Below are 14,592 nucleotides of genomic sequence, written 5' to 3' on the forward strand. Positions count from 1 at the left end.
GCACAAGGTCTCTCCCACACAAATAGTTTATATAGCACTGCATGGAATCCCCCACTAAGAACTATACCCTAAAAGAAATATCCAACCCCACAGGAAAAAAAAAAAAAAGTAGTCCTCTAAACTAGCATTTTCTGACAGGTATTCTGGAGAATAGGACTGCCCTGACAAAGGGTTCCTTGACTATGTTTGACAAATGCTGAAAAATTACTCTAGAATCTCAAAGTCTTTCATACGCTAATACATATTATTCATGTCCAAGGTGGAAATAGAATGTAAACCATTTCCCAAATCTTTTGGGGACAGAACCCCTTTTTCATAGCACACCCACAAGCATACATCTGACACAACCTGGAACACTGCTTCTCCTCATGGACCTTAGTTTCCAGATTCCATGAAAAGCCATAGAAATTTGTAAACAAAGTAACCCTGAATGATACTGGTGAGAGCTATATCTCATACAAGTCCCACCCTGGCATGAAGGTGCTCGTCTTCCACTGCTTGAGGATTAAAAGCTAGTGGACATATTGTGATCCTTTTCCCCTGGCCAAACCTTCTTGAACAAAAATCCTAGAGGCAGGGAGGCCCTGTGATTATTATACAGGATTCCTAAGACTATTATCTCAAGTGAAGTTAGGTAGTAATGATATGCTATCTTCTCAGAGGGGTATAAAAGAAGACCAACGGTCCCTCCCTGTTCCTTCACGGGTCCCTCAGGCTGAGATGGAAAAGAGGGATGGATGGAGCCTCTAAGCATTTTAGTTTTTCTTACTGGATGACTCCAAAGGGAGGCCACATGTAAGTTAGGGGTCCCTTCTTTCACTCTGAATCAAGGTTCACTCTTCTGCTCCCCAAGATTAAACCCCTATTTTGTATACTTCAAGCTGTGGTTCTCCTTTGGACATGCACTTATGGAATTAATCAGGCAAAAATAATTATAGTCCTGGGGCAAAATTACTTCCCAAAGTTCTGCTGACTTCACTTAGGTCTTCCTTTAGATTGTCCAATATCCATGTGATTGTGTATGCATCCAACACTAAGCAATGGTCAGGTCCTATTTTGTGTCAACTGAACCTATAATCCTGGCCAAAGTGAGATCACAGGCTGATCAATAGGAAAAGGATACAGAAGATCAATAAGGCTAAAGGAGAAACTAGTTATTTAATCACTGACATTGGGAGCATTACTTTGCCATCAAGCAAAGAACTGGAAAGTTCAAAACTTCTATTTCAACATGGGGATTTTTATAAGGCAGGAACTCTTGGTTACATGTAGATCTCCAGAGAGATCATTCAAGAAGTCACTCTTGACTTGGCCTGGATAGCCCAGTGTTTAGCATTTGGACAAAGGACATGGCGGGGGGGGGGGGGGAGGGAGACAGTTACTCTTTCTTTGTGATTATTTCTACTGCACTTATCAAATCAATAAAAATAATAATTATTATTGATGGATGCCTTACCACTGATTAACAGGGCAAGTTAATTGCTTCTGTGAGCTCACACAACTCTTAAGTGTATATCATGGCGTCCATAAAGAGCATGCAACTGTCCCCTCAGTTTTGTGGACAGGATGTGCAATGGCATTGATTTCATTAGAGCTTTTAGATTGCAACCTGCAGTCCTTCCTGAGCCATTCTTGGCTGGAGACTTCCTCTGTTCTTTTTTAATGCTGCTCTGAACTGGAACAAAGCAAGGTGCCCAGGGAGAAGCATTGAGTTGCATCACAGAGAGGATTCAAATGCCCATTATGAGGTAAGGCTCGAGTCACAGCAAAAGGAAAAGAGGACAGGCCATTAAAAAAAAAAAAAAAGCTGTAGGCAGTAAAATATTGATTCAGAGATACTGAAAACACCACAGTGTCCACACTCCTTGCCCTGGTCTGTACGATCTGAGCCCTGACAATCTCCTGACTTCCTAAGATACCCTCTCTCCCTGCAGAATAATGCTTCTGCCACCCTGGGCTTCCTTCCTGGCTTTCTCATACAAGACACTCATTCCTGCCTTGTGTCTCTGCACCTGCCTTTCCTCTACCTGGAATCTATGCTACCCCCAAATTTATTTTCATTGTGTAGGCCTCAGCTTAAATGTCCATTCCTCAGGATGGGATGATGGCCCTCCCTCAAGCTTCCTCAACAAGGCCTCTTCTGACCATCCTAGCTAACAGAGCCCCTCTTCCTATTGGGATGCCTTCCATTGCATCACAGGAATGCATTTTCTGTTACAAAGTATATGGTTTATTTGTTTGCATGTTTGCTGCCTGACTGTACCTATTAATATATTAACTTTATAAAAGCAGAGAGTGTTTTCCCTCTTCACTATTATATCCCCAGTGTCTGGGACAGGGCCTACATATAGTAGATGCTCTGTAAATATGGGCAGAAAAAAATAATAATGGGTAGCAGACTGAGAGCATGGGAAGTCAACATCCACCTCAAGGCTACTCCTTCTGGCCCATTCCACATGGCAGTATTGGATAGTGTTCAGAGCCCACATCAGATAATGACATCTAGCCCGAGCTCTGTTGCTTACTGGCTGTGCAACCATGAGCAATTTATTAACCTGTCTGCACCTCAGTTTCTACCTCTATAAGTGGGTTTACAAAAAGGACCAATATCACGTGGCTAGAATTTTTTTTAATGTATGCAAAGGGCTTAGAATAATTCAACTTGTAGTAAAAGCTTAAGAAATGTTGCTGCTGTTGTTGTTCCTGCTCTAATTAATCCTTGCCATACACCATGAAAAGTATCAGGAACCAGGGAAGCATAAGGGATATGCATCACTTTTTAAAAAAGTCCTAATCTAACAGTCTATTCGTCCAAGATATCTACACATGTTCCCTTCCATCTCAGTATATTATGTAGTTGACAAGTTCAACAGCTGAGCAACCTCATCTTCTGGATAGACCAGTAAATTTGCACTGTCCATATCTGCATAGCTCTGCCCCCTTTCTGGCATACTCATGAGTGGCCCTTATGAATAATTTGGTTGGAGAAAGCAAAGTTTGCATTGTTGAAAGCTATGGAAGAGACTCTTAATTCAAACGGTATTAGGTTGGTGGATGAGGCAAATTGGAGCATGTAAAATTTATTGGACATCATAAAAGGGAAGCGGGGAGAGGGCCAAGGGGAGGGAGGGGGGTTCAGTTACTGCTGAATTGCCAGCATAATAACCTGCAGCACATCACAGTGTGCCACCCAGGCTAGGAAGCACTCTCTCTGATGATTGCTTTATGTCACCACTGATGCTACTGGCCCATCAACTATGACCCCAGGAGCAGCAAACCCCATCATAAGAAGGGGAGAAATGTAAATTTCAAAATAGATATATAAATATTCGGTGGCCTAGTGTTCCATTAGTCATTTATATTCCTGACTTTGGAATGCAAAAATGTAAATCCAGGGCCCTTCTGAAGTCAGAAGTCACACAGGGTTCATATAAAAATCTCTCTGACAAGGGCTAAGCTGTAGCTGGCAATAAAACCTATGGGGGCAATGAGCTCACTAAACATACTAAGAGAAAACAAGCTGAATATACTCCCCACCTCCCATGGTGGCGGGGAGAGAGGCTGACTGACTAATCAAGCCCATCCCACAATGTCAGAGATCTCCCTGATGCAATGGGGTCTAAGGACAGATCTGATTTATTCACCAACAGGCTGACATCCCTGTAAGCAGAATGCTCCAAGGCTCATTCCCAGAGCTCTAGGGAACATGGCATTTTTTTCTGATTTACTGCCATTTTATCACCGCTAGAAATGGACATCGTGCAGATGCCCACAGTTCTAAATGAAGGTAAGTAATGTCCTTGATGCAGGCCCTCCTAATGTCCTCCTTTAAAATGAAATCATTAAGAGTTACATCAGATTGAGTTTGATCTGACATAATGAGGGTGAGGGGAAGCAAAGGGGAGTGAGTGGAAATACTGCAAAGCCCAAGAAATGAAAATCCCTTTGGTACAACCCCATGGAATAGAAGTATAACAGCATGTGCTAACCCTGTCACATTCCTGAACAAAAGAGAAGAAAGAAGCAGAGAACTCAAAAATAAGGGAGCAGGAGGGAAGGAGACGATGATCTATCCCAACCTTCTTAAGGCAGAGAGCAAACTAAGACATGGGGGACTATCTCAAGATCACAGAGGTGATTAAAGGCAATTTTGGCTCAGAACCTGAAACTTCTAATTAACTTCTGGTCCAGACTCTGGGCTATCACATTTCATATTTCATGGGGAGGGAGGTGTTCCACATTTATACTAGTGCTCACATAAAAGCCCACTCTCCAGGTTTGGTGGTTAGGGAAGTGTTGTACTTCATATTCTTGGCTGAGGTAAAGAAGATACTTTAGGAGCCATATAGTCAAATACGTGTAAGTCATTTCAATAGTAATAAACAGTATTTGTGTCAATGAACTTCATGGACATTACTTAGGACAAGATATAATAAGTACCCAAAGTAACATGAAAAAAAGGGAACTGACCTAAAGAAAAACATGAAGTAAACAACGGTTCTGGGGACCATAGATTGGGAGGTACCATTCTAGAAATATCCTCAACAGGTTTTCCAAGTTGATTGTGTCATATGAAACATTTGACACCAAACGGATTATTTCACTCACAAGAGCAACATCCACAGATGGAACACATATGCTCAAGAATATTATGTACATGGTGGAATATTATTCAGCCATTCAGAGGAATGAAAGTCTAACACATGGTATGACATAGATGAGCCTTAAAAACACGATGCTAATAAAACCATCTGGATGTGAAAAGACAAATACTGTATGATTCCACTCAATGAGGTATCTTCAATAGGAAAATTCATAGAGATATAAAGCAAAATAGAGGTTACCAGGTGCTCAGGGCAGGGAGAATGGGGAGTCACTGCTTAATAGAGAGCTTCTGTTGGGGTGATGAAAAAGTTTTCAAAATAGTGTTGATAGTTGTTCATCAATGCTGTGAATGTGCCTGATGTCACTAAATTGTACACTTAAAAATAGCTTAAAATGGCGAATTTCATGTTACTATGTTTTATAATTTCAAAAATTAATAAGCAGATAAAACAGAAACAACTGACTTGTATACTTTAAATGGGTGAAATTATGTCATGTGTATCGTATCTCAATGAAGATGTTGGAAAAAGTAGACTATCATGCTGATGAAATTAAGAGCATTCTTAACCTAGAGAGAGGAGATTGTAAATAGTGAGCTATGAAGATGCTTATTCATTATGGGATGTCTTTCTATATCAAATCATGTGTTTCATCAAGTCCCTGATTCATCCCTAAAGAAGGAGGTGTGACCATCTTGGATTCATCTGAGAGAGGTTAGTTAAAATTTGAACTTACCAAAACTTTGATGATGTGTCCCTCCTGTATCAGTGAGGAGCTACCTGGGAACTTCCAGACTATATTCATTTGGATCATTACCCAGAGATGGAATGTTCTCTGGAATCAAAATAAATTAATCTCTTATAATAGCTCTGGTTTTGAAATTCTAATGCATTGGGTTTGAAAAATCAAGTCATGGTGATGGTCATCCACTCACTTTATAAAAAGTTACTAGGGTATTTCCCAAAACTTATAAAAAATGTCACATTGTACCAAATAGAAAGTGAATAATCACATTGTACCAAATAGATGTTACTATTTCAAGGTCCAATATACCAAGTTATAAGTGAGGGCATAGTGTAGACTAGTTCGTAAATATGGAATTTAATAAACAGCTAAGCAGCTTTACCCTCTACTAATTTTAATTTTCCTGTACCCTGGTTTCTTAATAAGGAAAATGGAAATAATGTATATTTCCTCAAGCAGGTAGTATGAAAACTAACTTAGGTAACATGATAAAGAGCGCAATATTACTGGCAGATAGCAAATGTCCAGGAAATGGCATATACATACTTACAAACACAGACAAAATAACATAAAATCTAGAGAAAGAATTGCTGGTGAATAAAAAATTGTTAGTGTGCCTCTAGCAAGGACCAGGTAATCCTGTCCCTGAAAGAAGTACCCCATGAAGAAGCAAATATAAGTCTCTAGATTCTATCATTATAGGATGAAATACCCTGAACAAAACATCCAATTACTGGAGTGTCTGGGAGGCTCAGCAACTACCTTCAGCTCAGGCCATGATTCTGGGGTCCTGGAATTGAGCCCCATATTGGGATCCTTGCTCAGTGGGGGATCTGCTTCTCCCTCTCTCTCTGCTCCACACCCCCCACCCCCCAGCCAACTCATGCTCCTATACTCTCAAATAAATAAGATCTTTTAAAGAAAAACCCAACTAATTACCTTTGTTTTAAAAGACAATTACTAAAAAAAAAGACAATTACTACTTCTAATACAAGTATTAACATTTGTTGAACACCTACTATGTGCCAAGCATTTTGATACTTTTTGATTATCTTTATTGAATCTTTTCAATAAAGTATCACATTTTCCAGATCAGTTAACCAAAGCTTAAAGAAGGTAACCAGTGACCTGAAATCACACAGGGATTCAAGGTCAGTTCCAGGATTCAAAACCTAGGCAGTCTGACCTATAACCTTAACAACTCTGCCTCCATCCTTGCTCACTTAGAAATCTTGCAGATGATTAATGTACTTTACAAATTACACTGATACCAGAAAAAGGGGACCTTAGAAAACAGATGTGAACAATCTGGTAGCTCCCTGTCCACCATCCATCCCTCACTCAAAAGCAAATAACACATCAGTCTTCCTGTTTGTAAGTCAGGTTCTGGATGAACTGATGAAGTCACCTCTAACGTGTGAATGAACTAATAATAACATCAAACCAGCACACATGTAAAGCTGAAGATGTGACCCTTTACTCACAGTGATCAATGTCCAGTCACCTTGAGCCCAAAAGAGCCTGATGGGTGTCCTCTGACCTCCCCCCCATAATCTGCTTTTAAGTACAAACACAAGGCTCCACAGGAGCCCTTCTATGTGTTCACTATAGACATTCAAAGCTCCTTCCCATGTAGAAAGTGAGAAGTACTTTCTGGGAATGGACCTACAGTTGGAGAAGAGCTTGCACCCTGGGAGTGCTCCCAGGATAGAGGAAGCAGACGCTGGCACAGTGAGGGGAAGCAATTTTGTTAATCAGGGGTTAATGATGCTTGACGAAATCAGAGCCCAAGATTGATTTTGGAAGTCCTTTTCTTTGAAGCCTGATAGATGGAAGAACAATTATAAAAGTATTGCCCTCAAATAAAGAACTCCTCACTACTCAACCTTTCTTTTGGAACTGGGAGATTTCTCCACAGAAACATGAATAAAGTACAGGGAAGAGCTAAGGGTGAGGAAAGACATAAATAGGACAGGATCAGCAATTTCCCCACTTCTGCTTCCTACTACACATAAACACACACACTCACACACACACTCACCTCTCTGCAGGTCCCAGAGGTCATGAGGATCAAATATAAATTTTGAAAGTTTGCAAAGGGGGAATCCATTTCAAGTGACTTAAAGGATAACTGTCACTGGAATTAATATGGTTGGAATGTTTAAAATTGCCACAGGTTCCTTCACTTTTGAAAGGTGTCAGTTTCCTGTCTTGGAAGTTGAATGTCTGTCTGTGATACTACAATGAAGGGTTATGCTGTCACAGACTGTTCAGGGCCAAGGAAAGCTTATTTAATTTACCGAACTGCACACAGAAATTGGGAAGGATGAGTCCAAAAGGTTAGGTGTGGGGCATGATTCTTATCTCTCACCATTTCCCATATTATTACAGTGTCCCATTAATTTTCCTTTCCATATCTGAAACATGTCTTGAAAATAAGTTTTATGTTTTTTCACTGTATCCCTTTCTCTTCATTACTCACAGGACTCCTCTCCCAAAGAACAAAAACAGACCAGATATAAGGAACAAGAATCTACACCTCGCTCTGATGGGGCACAGCTTCTGCAATTGAAGCATCTGAAGTGCTGAATTGCCACCCAGGATGACATCAGGAGAAGCAACCAAGTTGATTCAAATCTTTATAGCTACATTCCTCCAACTAAAATGACCATCCCACCTGTAAATGAAAAACACATTTCAACAGGCTTCCCTCCAGCATTCAAGGTAAATGTACATCCACATCACTGCTAAAAGGGTAACAAAGGATGAATGAATCAAATTCTCAGATTTCCTTTAGAGTAAACTGGCCCCGTCCAAATGGTGGTAAGAAGTTCAGCCCTTGCAAGATGACCTGCCAGTGAGTTATGATGACAGCATATCCATCATTATGATGAGAGATGAATCTGAGATGGCCCCAGAGAGCTTTCCATTCTTTTTAAACCTGTGGGAGGCATCAGAGTCCATAGTGGTTTTGCCACTATAACAAAGAAGGGCCTCTGAGTTTACAATGTTAACTATCTCAGGGTCACATGTTACCGAAATCCACCTACCTCCCTCTTTGGACACTTATGCCCTATGTGTTATTCTTCTACTTGAGCACACAATCGCCATGTAGCCCACAGCAAGTGTGTACCACCTAGCAGGTGCCATGCTGGGTGCAGGGTATTCAGGAATCCACAAGGCACAGTTGCTGCCTGGGATTACAGTCTAGTAGAGGTGAAAACCCTGCCCCTATGTGAGACAAGTTACATGGAAACTTGAGCAATGTGTTATGAAAGAATGCGTTATTGATGCCTAAAAGGCAAAAAGATAAAGTAACCATTACATGAACCTGGGGAAACAATGCCTCAGCAGAAGCAGTCCTGAATTTAAGCAACGGATCAACTCCGTTTCTCAAACTGGAGGGTTTTCATTCTGTTTTTTCTTTGAATTCCATGATACTTTTAAACGATTCTTTGCAAAAGCATAAAAAGGAGAAAGACCAAGATAAATCAAGGGCCATGAAAAACTACTTCTTTTGGAAGTTCCTTTTTGAGTCCCAGATTATAATAAAACAAATTGAAACATTCATTAGAAATGAGCTTGCCTTGAAATCAACTTCATAGAGAGGGAAAGATGACCTCAGAGGTATACTCCTTAGTCAAGATCAGCCATTCAAAGTTTAAAAGGCACCCTTCAAAGGAATCACATGTGAGGTTTTTGGTGTTTTTTTTTTTTTTTCCAGTTCTGAAAAGGAGTTGAGAAATGGCCACAAAGAAGACTTCCCAAAATGTTAACAGTAACATATTTCATAAAACTCCACAAAAATGATGCTACTTTTTTATGAGGGATTTCGTTAGGTCACATTTGTATATTCTGTAGAGATGATGGAATGGGTTTCAAGGATTTAGGGAAGGACAAATGGCAGCAAGAGTGTCCCAGGTGAAGTAAGGCACACGGCAGGGCCAGCTTTGCCAAGGAAGGGTCTCAAATCTCACTGGCTGACACTATTTCTTCCAGTAAACTTGTTGGAAAGCATCAACTTGTCAAGGAGATTCACCTTGGAGGGAGAACTGAGGACCAGCAGAATTAAAGGACCGAAAGTCTTGGATTTGGAAGCCTGGGAAACAATCCACAAAGAAGAGGTCAGTGCACAGCCCCTGGCCAAGGGCTAAATAAGTCACACAGAGCAAAGGAATGACCAAGGACCATTCAGGGAAGGTGTAGGGGCCAAAATCACATATGTGCCAGAAGAGTTCGTTGAGATCAGTTGCTCGAATCATGCACTTGATAGATAATGAAACTGAGGCCCAGTAAAGGGAAAGGATTTATCAACTCCACTCTGTGGCAGAGCCAGAACCTAACTCTGAATACTGGTAAGTGTGCTTTCCATCACCCCACTCAGCCTCCTTCACTGAGAATCACCCACAAATGATAAAGCACATCAATGAGAAGCTGCTAGCAGGAGTGGAGCTCTTTGGGAGCATGAGGCTGGCTTAAGTGAATCCTGGTGATGGGGATTTCCATCACTGAGAACCCAAGCAATTCCTGACTCTAAGAGGCAGGCATCTGGAGTTCACTTTCTAATTCTACAGCCAAAATTTGTGTTCTCCAAAATTTGTCATCCCCAACAACTCTGTAAATCTATGTACACTGCTCAAATGTTATCCTAAATTTCTGGGGATTTTTGTTTTGTTTTGTTTGTTTTTGCTTCTCTTTGGTCATAGTTCAGTAATCGTTCTCAGGTGGCACATCAGTACATTTACATGATGGGTTCATCATACAAAGATGCTATCTGCCTTTGTAAATTTCTTATAAAAATATTTGTAGGGCAGCCTGGGTGGCTCAGCGGTTTAGCGCCACCTTCAGCCCAGGGCCTGATCCTGGAGACCTGGGATTGAGTTCCACATCAGGCAACCTGCATGGAGCCTGCTTCTCCCTCTGTCTCTCTCTCTCTCTCTCTCTCTCTCTCTCTCTCTCTCTGTCTCTCATGAATAAATAAAATCTTTAAAAAATGAAAATAAATAAATAAATAAATAAATAATAAAAATATTTGTAACACACGACTTTGAAAAAATATGCAACACAAATATTTACAGCTCACCTTATAGGCCTATTATAGAAAGTATTTGTGTTGTTTTTTCAAGGCTTATGAGAAGCAAGTTCAAACAACCACAATAAACCTAAGGAGGCAAGCCAAAATCTAATTTTCTCCTTGAAGCTGTGACTTAAGCACATCAATGTACTCAAAGGCTCCCGGTTTTGACTGGACAGCATTCATTCATTCTTCTCCTGGTGACAACTGGTAATGGTTTTCTTTGGAGAACCAATACTTCTTATCTTACAATTCATGTGGTTCAGATGGAACTGACCCCATCTCCTGGTACAAGATATGGGCCAGATCCTGGTAATTGGTTCATGGATTGGAATACAACTCAAATTCAGCCAATGAAAGTCAATCTTGCAATTTTGTTTGAACCACTGGGAAAGAGCTTTCTTTTGAAGGAGGTAGCTAATTTGCCAGATTAATCCTTTAGCTGATATTGGCTATCTTACCAAAACTTGTTAAAAACAAACCAGAAGACCTTGCCGAACTACATAGGGAAGCAGAAATGAGATAGAGAGAGAGAAATTACTGATAAAGCTATCTGAACCTGAACTTACTATAATCCTGCAGGTACGTAGTAGACAATTCATACAAATGACTACAATAATTCCTTTTATCCCTATATATACTCTACAAAATAACCCTACCACTCCTCCAAGAGGTAGAATCTATTTCTTCACCCTAGAATATAAGTTTGGCCATGCAACTTGTTTAGAAAATGAGTTAAAAACAAATGTAATCTAAGTAAATGCTTGAAGATGCTTGAGCAGTGCAGTTGTACTCTCCTATTAGGGGAACCTTTCGGCCACTAACAAAGAAGCCCAGGCTAGCTAGCTTCCTAGAAGAAAACCACATGGAGAGCTATTCCAACCATCAAGCTGATGCTCTAGACAGTGAGGCTATCCACCCTGGCAAAGGCAGCCCAGAAATAACCTCTAGCCAACCCAAGGACTGTGATCTATAAATTACTTTCATTTTAAGCCATTCAGTTTTATGTTGGTTTATTACAAAGCAAAACTGAATTAATAGAACATTAAATTACATATTTTTTTCCTTCTGCTATTGGAACTGAGTTTTTATCATTTATAACCAAAAAAATACAAGTACTTAGTGCCACACATAGCATATTTGACATCCAGAGCAGATCACGGTTAACATCCTTTCTCTTAATATAAAAAAAAAAAAATTCAGTTATAATCCCACAATAATCAATAATAATCTTCTTACTTTGTTTTTTTGGTCTTAAAATAAATAATAATTCAAAAGAAAAAAATTATAATTTTAAAAATATAATTCAAAAGAAAAAAATTATAATTTTAAAAATATAATTCAAATACTTTTAAAAATTTCATGAATGAACAAAGTAAAATAGTACACCTCATGGTTTGCCCTATGTTTTAGTGTTTTCAATGTTAAATACATACAGATGCTCCAAATGGTCTCAGAGAATTACAAAATTGAAATACTTCAAGACCTGTTTCTTTAACTTTCAATCATTGAACTATGACTGTCGATTTCAAAACCATTGTTTAAATGCAGGAAAATGTACTACTAGGGTTTTGAAGATAATGACCACCCAAAATAATCTCCAATGATACCAAACCACTACGAATTTGCTCTCAAATATGTGTAGCTGAGTTCACAGATACTGGGGCTACCTGTGTAGCTAGGAGTTCTCCAACTAGAATACAATATGTAGTAAAAGATCATTTTTTAAGTGTATTAACTTAAAGTGTATGTATTGATTATTAAAATATAACAGAACTCACAGGAATTATTTAGAAGTTGCACTGAAAAAGTATTTTTTAATTTTTTTCCCAGAAAGGAGTATTTTATCACTTTAATTTGCTCAGATTGCCAGCATATGGTGATAACAAAGTACAGACTAAGTTTTAGTTGGTTTTGTTTTTGTTTTAAAAACTCTAAAAACAACACTCACTGCCCTACCCTTCATACTGCACTGCAAAGAGCACTGTTAATAAATGTTATTAATGTTGAGAACTATACATAAAAATAGAAATTCTACAAAGGACCCTGACTGAAATAAACCAGAAGTATTGAATGAGTATGCTTGCATGCAGGAGGAAATTGCCAGGGACAGACCTAATGATTTCAATATTGACCTAAAATTTCCAAATTTTCTAGGAAGAGAAATTAAGATAATTGATGGCTCTGAGCCTTTCGGCACTGTGATGAGATAGAACTAACATTTCATTGGAAGAAAAAGTAATTAAAAAGCTTGCACCGTGATACTGTGTTTCAGTTTATAGTAAAATCCCTTCCTAATTCCAGAAAATCGTTAAGGTTCCTGGACCAAGATAAACCAACAAACAATATCCCATATCTAATTAATTTCCAATTAATCAAATACCCACTTTAGGGTGAATTTCCTCTATCAGGAATCATGTAAAACTCCAGCTTTTCTTGGAAGATCTAAAGAAATAATGCAATGAGTAATACAAAATACAACTGTAAAGATGTAACTGATCACATGATGCCATTGATCTATATTAACCTATTCTCATTGACTGTACATCTGACTTGACTACATATTTTATTCATTTGCTTTATAGCTGGTCAGTTGTATCTTAGTAAATCCAATACCCTTCAAACTGAAACATATTTTATTCCCTCCAATATGCGCCTTTCTGCTACATTTTATTCTGTTTGGTATACTTCCTAATCAATTCTTTTCTGAGCTTCATTTCTTTTGGCACAATGTATCCAGTGTTAGGATTTATTTCTTTCAAAATGATTTAAATCTATTTTGCCTGATGCTGCCTTCAAGCTACTGTATGCCCTATCCTTTTCCCCACCAGTCCCATCCACTGGGCCATGTGATCTGGTTCATACTCCATCTTCTTGGTTGAGAAGAGATGTACTTTCCTAACTCAGTCTAATGTGAAATCTTGCTTGCTTTTTATCTCTCCTGGCAATGGTTGCAGATAGAATAATGAGAGTGATGCGTAGCAATGTGTAGAAATATCAGCATATTTTAGGTACTCAATGCTGAGATGGGTGACTATAGGCTCCTAGTATCCTCAGGGGCCTGAAGTCTTCTCTCTGAAGGGATGCTTCTGAAATTCTAGGTATTATTGCCAACAGATACAAAACAGTACTGTAAGAGCCAAGCTCTCTCTTGTAAATCCCTGTTGATTTAAAGAACAGCTGAAGTTGCCACCTTTGGTAGTATTAATTAGGAGTCACTTTTACATTGGGTTGGCCCTGGAATGTATGTCGTAAGATTTCAAAAGTTCATTTTGCACAAATTATTTTATTATTCATAGAGAAAAAACAAAAAGCAATTGAAAGACATGGTATTTTAATGACCTTTTTGGTGTTTGCCCTCTAATTAAAATGGCTAGAAAAGGTCTGAGGGAGAAGCTCCTAGACGGTAAGGCTGAAAAGGTCCATGGAAGGCAAAGTTAAGAGGACCTAGGAAGCCTATCTAAGGGTTTATGGCCATATCCCAGATGCAAGAGGTCCCAGAAAGTTTCCAAAGAGAGGTGTTGACACGATAGAAGTACACTGTTCCTACTGAAAAAGGTTGTAACTTCCTAAAATAAAATGAACTTGAAATAAATTCACGATGGCAGGTGACCATGCATGCCCAGAATGTGACAATACTAGAGTACACCTTGTTCAAAAGAAAAGTATTTCTAATGGAAAGGAAAGAGAAGAGCAGGTCAGGAGAGACAGGGAAGTCTTCTTTGGAAACCAGGAAAATGAAACAGGAATTCATTTAGTGAGCATACTAAAAACGTAATAACATTACAAAAGATAGCTTATAGAGCATAACAAATGCTGTAAGGATCAAACATACAAAATACAAAGACTGGTAGTATGGAAGATATGAGATCCCTCAGAGAAAGTGACCATGCCTAACTGAAGTTAATGACAAAGAAATTTGAGGACATAAACATAAAAATACCCTTGATTTAATGAGCACCTTTTATTTATCAGAGAAAATAAAAATAGTATTTCCATATTGACTCTAATAGGGCATGAAACTAGAGAAGGAAGGATGTCACTAAAAATAAATTTCTGGGTATATAATTAATGAAAATTGACAACAAAGAAGGTTGGACAAGCAGGGAGAATGAGGACACAGCCAAAGAAATCAAAACAATATGACTACATGGGAGACATTCTGATGA

The 14,592-nt window shown here is 39.0% G+C and overlaps 1 protein-coding gene and 1 long non-coding RNA gene across 3 annotated transcripts in view; one reads left to right on the forward strand and one right to left on the reverse strand.

Annotated features, from left to right (window-relative positions):
- The window catches only part of LRMDA (leucine rich melanocyte differentiation associated), a 1,012,499-nt gene that overhangs the window by 243,877 nt on the left and 754,030 nt on the right, over positions 1 to 14,592 (reverse strand). The gene's annotated exons all lie outside the window — the stretch shown is intronic.
- LOC121488286 lies at positions 3,658 to 10,188 on the forward strand. The gene is made up of 3 exons (XR_005987016.1): positions 3,658 to 3,787; positions 7,834 to 8,073; positions 9,349 to 10,188. It is a non-coding gene; the product is annotated as an uncharacterized LOC121488286 (long non-coding RNA).

This window comes from Vulpes lagopus, chromosome 3, assembly GCF_018345385.1.
Source record: "Vulpes lagopus strain Blue_001 chromosome 3, ASM1834538v1, whole genome shotgun sequence".
Taxonomy (NCBI): domain Eukaryota; kingdom Metazoa; phylum Chordata; class Mammalia; order Carnivora; family Canidae; genus Vulpes; species Vulpes lagopus.